Source organism: Myodes glareolus, chromosome 11, assembly GCF_982192425.1.
Source record: "Myodes glareolus chromosome 11, mMyoGla1.1, whole genome shotgun sequence".
NCBI lineage: Eukaryota > Metazoa > Chordata > Mammalia > Rodentia > Cricetidae > Myodes > Myodes glareolus.
In genome coordinates, this window is record NC_142036.1 from 1,808,825 (window position 1) to 1,815,014 (window position 6,190).

The 6,190-nt window shown below is 40.2% G+C and overlaps 1 pseudogene; it reads right to left on the minus strand.

Moving 5' to 3' along the window:
• Window positions 1-4,338: 4,338 nt before the first annotated feature.
• LOC146892538 (spermine synthase-like) lies at window positions 4,339-5,438 on the minus strand (annotated as a pseudogene).
• Window positions 5,439-6,190: the final 752 nt, after the last annotated feature.

The following is a 6,190-nucleotide window of genomic DNA, read 5'->3' on the forward strand; positions in this document are numbered from 1 at the left end:
GCCATATGGCTTGGTACCATTTTTGCCAAGGCAGTCACGTCTTGATTGTTCTGTGACTGAATCAGGACTGCAGACTAGGACGTCCTTCTTTCCAAAATATTCCTGTTCTCACTGACCTGCTTCTACTTCCTGTCTGGTTGTCCCACCTATACTTCCTGCCTGGCTACTGGCCAATCAGCATTTATTTTAAATATAATGAACAGAATATACACCATTGTCCCACACCATATGTATCTATCTAAAAATATGTGTTTTAGATCAGCAAGATTGTTAGAGGTAGTTGTTGCCCAGCCTGAAGAAGCAAGTTTGATACCTATTACCCACATGGCAAAGAAAAGAACTAATTACCAGAACTTGTCCTCTGGTTTTCTTAAGCACTCTATGGCATATGGAACTCATATCCCCAGAATGAATAAATAGATGTAATTTTTTTAAAAAAAAGTACCATTCATACAATGTAGAAAATTATTTAGAGTGTCTCTAACTTTGACTTACATATTGCTGCTATATAGATATGTTTACTCCTGGAGATTTTGATATAACTTTTATAGAAGGCCAGAGAAGACAGGTTTATATCCTATCTGTCTCTGTCTCTCACCCACCCCATCACTCCTTGCCTGAGACCCACTGGCCCTTGTGGCCTGCAGGTAAATTGGGGAACCACAGTATTTTAGTTTTACCATAACATTTGGTGCCTTGGGGAACAGTGCCATTTTGTTTTTACTTTAACATTTGGTGATTGAGACTAGGCCAGGCTCTCTCCATGTTCCTTCAGGCCCACAGGCAGGCTGGCTGAGGATGCATTGAACTCTGTCTGGGTTCAGGCACCAGGTTTCTCTACAACAGCTCTGTGTTCTATATGCCTGAAAGCTGATATCTATGCACCTTTGTGGTTTCGGTGGTAAGTTTTTCCTTTTCAGCCCCCAACCACAGAATTCATGGCTACTGTTGAGCCCTTTACTGACATTCATCTCTGGTTGCTTTCCATAGCTAAAAATGTGGTTAGACTACCCAGAGTTGGTTCTCCCATGATAGCACTGCACATAATGTGTGCTGCATTTAATTTGGGAGCTGGGGTCTCTTGGGATTTTCTTTTCTTTCCTTTTGGACCACCCATAAGTAGTCTCTGACCTGAAAGTCCACTCAGAGCAGTCTCTAGCCTCTGGCTTCCAAGTCACCCAAACCTGGATCCAAGCAGGCTGCATTCATACCCTGCTGTAGAGAAAAGACATTGTGGTGTTGCTGTTTCATTAATACCCTGCTTGTAAAGAGGAGACGTCTTCCTATAGGCCTTGTGGTATTAATTGGCTGTTTTCCCAAGTTTTTGCATTTTTAGTTATGGAATATAAACCCTCAAACAATCAGCTAATCTCCTGTGAATGCTCTGCTCGTAACCCAGTGGCTCTGCTTTTACTCAAACTATCCCTGCCACCACTACCACTGATCATGTGGAAACCACTAAGATTAGTCAAATCTGTGAAGCAGCAGTTTTCAATTCCAGAATTCCAGCCTTTGTGCCCCGATTACGGCTTGTGGTACAGTGACAGGGTAGGTCACATCTCTATGTCTCTCATGTTATTATATTTAAAATTCATGTGGCTCATAAAACGTGACTTCTCCCTACAACACATGACCACCACCATTTTGACTGAGATCAGGTGACCTTACCACCATCTTAACTGAGGTCTGTGAAACTCACTGCCATCTTAATTGACAGCCATGTCAAATGACCAAGTCTCATAATCTTTCCTGAGGTATACCTTGCCTGGTCCCTGGTTTACTTATGTTTTTGTCTCAAAATTCCTCTTGCTGACTCTGTTATACTTGTGTTTTGTGCCTTTGCCTTTGGTGGGGCCCAATAAGAATATCCACTTTGCCCAATTCCTGTTCACTCTGTGTTTGTGTGCATACATGTAACTTCAGTGCACCTATGTTTCTTGTCAAATATTATAATTTTCTGTTCATTGTATCTCAGTATTTCAGACTATAAAACAATAAGTCTCATGTTTTAAATTGGTATGCACTTTTAAGTCTCTAACAAAAATATGGTATAAAATATATTAAGTTGTTCTCTAATATTGTCAGTTCTGTCATTAACCTTTTATTGCAAGCAGGTTTTTCTTCTTTCTGTCTTTTTACCAATGTACTTTTTACCTGTTAAATTGAGAGTCAGTACAGTGAAGCTCAGACCTAGCTCTCCAGGCAGAATCTTTAACTTATCCATACCCAGTAAAAGGCCCTCATCTGCTCAGAGATCTGGGAAATATGGCATTTGAATGCTTAATTATTAAAAAATTTCATAACAAAAAGAGATAGGTTCTCTCATAGCAGCAGCACTCTTTTTATTCCAAAGAAGACAGAAGACAAATGAGAACAAAACAACATCTATCCACAATTCATTTCAACTACCAACTGCTGAGCAGTGGGAAAACCTGCCTGTTATCTAAACTGAAGATCACCAGACAGTTGGACAGAATCGCTGCAATTGACAGCTTAGCTTATCATGTCAAGGTAGGCTTGTCTTCCTACAGATTTATTAGCACACAGGATCTTATGAAGCCTGGCAGGCCCTGTACTAATCAGCAAAAGATAAATATGACCCTCAGCAATCATTGAGGACCCTGAGGAGTTCTCTATCATTTTTAAATCAATACTCAAGTAAAATTTTATTCGTCTCAAAGATCTCTGGTGCAGTTTGACAGCTGAGAGGTTTTGTCATTGAAAGAGACAGCCTCATCAAACAAATTTCGATAAGATATTCACTTTTACACTATCTTTCACGGTCTTGAAAATATTTTCATTATGCAAAAGAATCTGTCATAGTCATTCTGCTGCTGTTGAAAATTTATTTTTTCACAAACCCAAAAAATTCTTGTGAGTTCCAGGGAGCTGAAACGAAAGATTCACCTTAAAAAGGTTAGATACACCTCTATCAATTTCCTGGTCCTAATTTTTTTTCTAAACTTAACTTTGACCTCTGTTCTGCCAATACCTTAAACAGGTGTAAGAGATACCAGATATTTCCATACCACAAACATCAGACAGGATCAAAGAGACCAGCTACCGCAGGATGTGACCGGCACCCAGCTTTCTCAGGTTCCACCCCAGATGATGCTCACAAATAAGCAGAAAGCAGTTTAGAGAATCTGTCACTCCAATTCCTTTAACCTTTTGTGCCTAACCTCCAGCCTTTTTACTATAAAAAAGAGATGGGAACATAATGATCTGTCATGTCCCTTTAAGAAACAAGGCTCACCCACTCCCTCTCCCATCCAGTGAGGCAAGGCGATCTTTCTTCAGCTTCCAGCCTGAGCTCCTTGCTTTTTTGTCTCTCTCCAAAAGAGACAGCTTCTGCCTCTCTCCCTTCTCCCCTTTCTTCCCTCCCCCTTTTGATTCTCTCTGTCTCTCTCTGTCTCTGTCTGTCTGTATCTTTCTCTCTCTGCTTCTCTCTCCTCCTTCCCCTTCTCTCTCCCTCTCTACTTTCTGCTTCCATTCCATAACCCACTAAATAAATGTCAAACCCCACTCTGCATGGTAGGCCTATCCATCTCTGTCTCTCACCTGTTGTGTGCCTTCCTGTTGGTGACCCACTGGCTGTCATTGCCTGTGGGCTCCTTAGGGAACCAGAGCATTTTAGTTAAACCATAATAACTTGTGTACTTGATGGAATGATTTTTAACATCATAGAATATAAAAAAATACCAGAAAGAAACCAAGAAGTCTCAATGCTGGTATTTGCCCAGAATTCTTATTCAAAATTTTTTGAGAATAATCTGATCACATAATTTCCCTTTCTCTTTGTTCTCTCCAAACCTTCCCAGAAACCCCTTTTTTCTCTTGTTCAAATTCAAGACTTCTTTTTTAACTGTTTACACTAAACACACACACACACACACACACACACACACACACACATACACACACTCCTAAATGCATAACTACAACCTACTCATTCTGTGTAATGTTATTTGCCTATATACATTTTCATGTATTTTGATATTTGGTAATCAATTGCTGTGTTCTTCTCTGGGAAAGACTTTTTTATTGTCAGTATTTCTTAACTACCCACAGTTTATGTATGCTTGAGACCTCATGAACTTTCGTCCATTAATGTTGGTGTATCTATTGGTACTATTCTTGTTCAGGTCATGTTTTGGAAACCTTGATGGTGAGACTTCATGGGTGTAGCTTCTGACTTTTCTAGGAGACACATTTTACAGCAAATTTCTTTTTCCTCTAATTTATAAATCTTTCCATTTCTTCTGCAATGATTCCTGAGTCATAGGTGCAAGAGTTGTGTTGTCAAAATATCAGTAAACATTCAGGGGGTTCTCATCTTTAAGGCTGAATTTTCTTCTAAAAAGTATAACATACCCACAATTCCAAATATAAAGGGACAAAAACAATATCCTTTGAGAAGTCCACAGATTCATATAAGAACTGCAGTTATTCATAGATGATAGGGCTTCAGTCAAATTGGCCCATTTCCTCTGTGTGAAATATTTCTCATTTTATTTCAGAACTTTCATTTACAGGTCAAAAATCAGTCTGAGAAACTTTCATGTGGAATCTTCTTCTGGAAATGTAGAGAAGGGGAGAGCTGTCAAATCATGACTCACATAATCAAACTCTCTTTTCTTTGGTGTGCCTCTTCAGTACTGAAATACAGTATTCTATGAGAACCTGCTATCATTCTCCTTTAAGATTGTCTAATACAGCTGTACATGCTCTTCACATGTATTTCTTACACATGTGAATTACAATTTGGTCAGTCTCTACCATGGTGACCATCTTTGGTTTCAATTTTTACAATTTAACATATCATGCATCCACCTCTGTCTCCAAGAATCAGCACATCTTTGCCAGTGTAATCTTATTTACCACTGCCATGTTGGCTCAGGTATATGCAACATTACTCTCTGCCAAATTAACATCACCACTGAGGATGAGAGTATTCCCAAACTGCTTTGAGTATAGAATTTTAATGTCCTTATAAGGTGAGAGCATTATACACCACTTCATCATACACCACTAAATTTATGTTGTACTCAACCAGGTACCCATCAGCAAAAGCCCAGTATCTGTCAATGGCCCCTCCTCAAACTATGGGTGGTAATCACTTCACCTGCCCAGTACTGTCCTGACTCATTTATTTCATTTTTTTCTTTTATTTTGTTCAAAAGGCTGTCAGGTTCTTATTTGCCTTTTGCTTCATCGTCATAACTCTTAAAGTTCACCAATACCAATCCATGGGGATAAATCCTCAAATTAGCAAAGCTGCCATTTTTGTTTGTGTAAGTTGTTAAGTAGACATTACCCTACCAGGTGTGCACTGAATCTGCCATCCACTGCTCCTGAAAAATGGGCTGAAGGCCTTTCAGAATGGCTTCATTGTCAACTTTTTTAAAGTCAAGGGTGTTGTGTCTTGCTGCTGACATAGAGTACTGAGACACTGTTTCATGCCTGGGGAGGGAACCACTGAAAACTGAGGGACCCAGTGGTATGTCAGGCTGCAGGCCAGTGGGGAGTTCATTCCTCTGGGGAGGGCCAGGACCAGGAAGTAGGCCTTATTTTCTCTTTTCTTATTGATGATAGGGTTAGACTTTCAAATTTGTCATGGACTTCAGTAACTTCATAACCCAATTCTGGAGGTAAAATCTTCTTTACTTGGTATATTGATTTAAATTTTAATATTTTCACCAAATATTTTAATTGACATATTCAGAATAATAAGTACACTATTTGGGCACCCAAAGCACTGTCAAGTTGACAATCAAAATTAAATCCTATAGTTGGTGAGGCAAAAGATATCCTGATTGAATGAAGTCAGTCAGAAAATCTATATGCTTGGGGGACCTGAGCCTGTACCAGAAGATCCATCGGAGGGGTGAGTGTGTTCCTGACCGGTGGCAGTAGCCCAGGAATTGGAGCACAGACATTCCTCAACCCGGTAAATTTCCAGGTGAGTCTGCAGGGGCTTGTCTCCCCTGCTACTGCCTCTCTCTTCTTATCTCATTCCAGCTTGTACCCAGGTTCCCCCTCCCTTCTTCCTCCCTTCTTCAGGGTCATAAGATCCCCCAGCTCAGCTTGTTTGGTGCTGGGATTTGGTGAGTGCAACCAGCCGGGAGTTCCTTTGTTTCAATAGCCTACCTGCAGCAAGGTAAGCCTTTTGTCTACGAGGTCCCTGGCC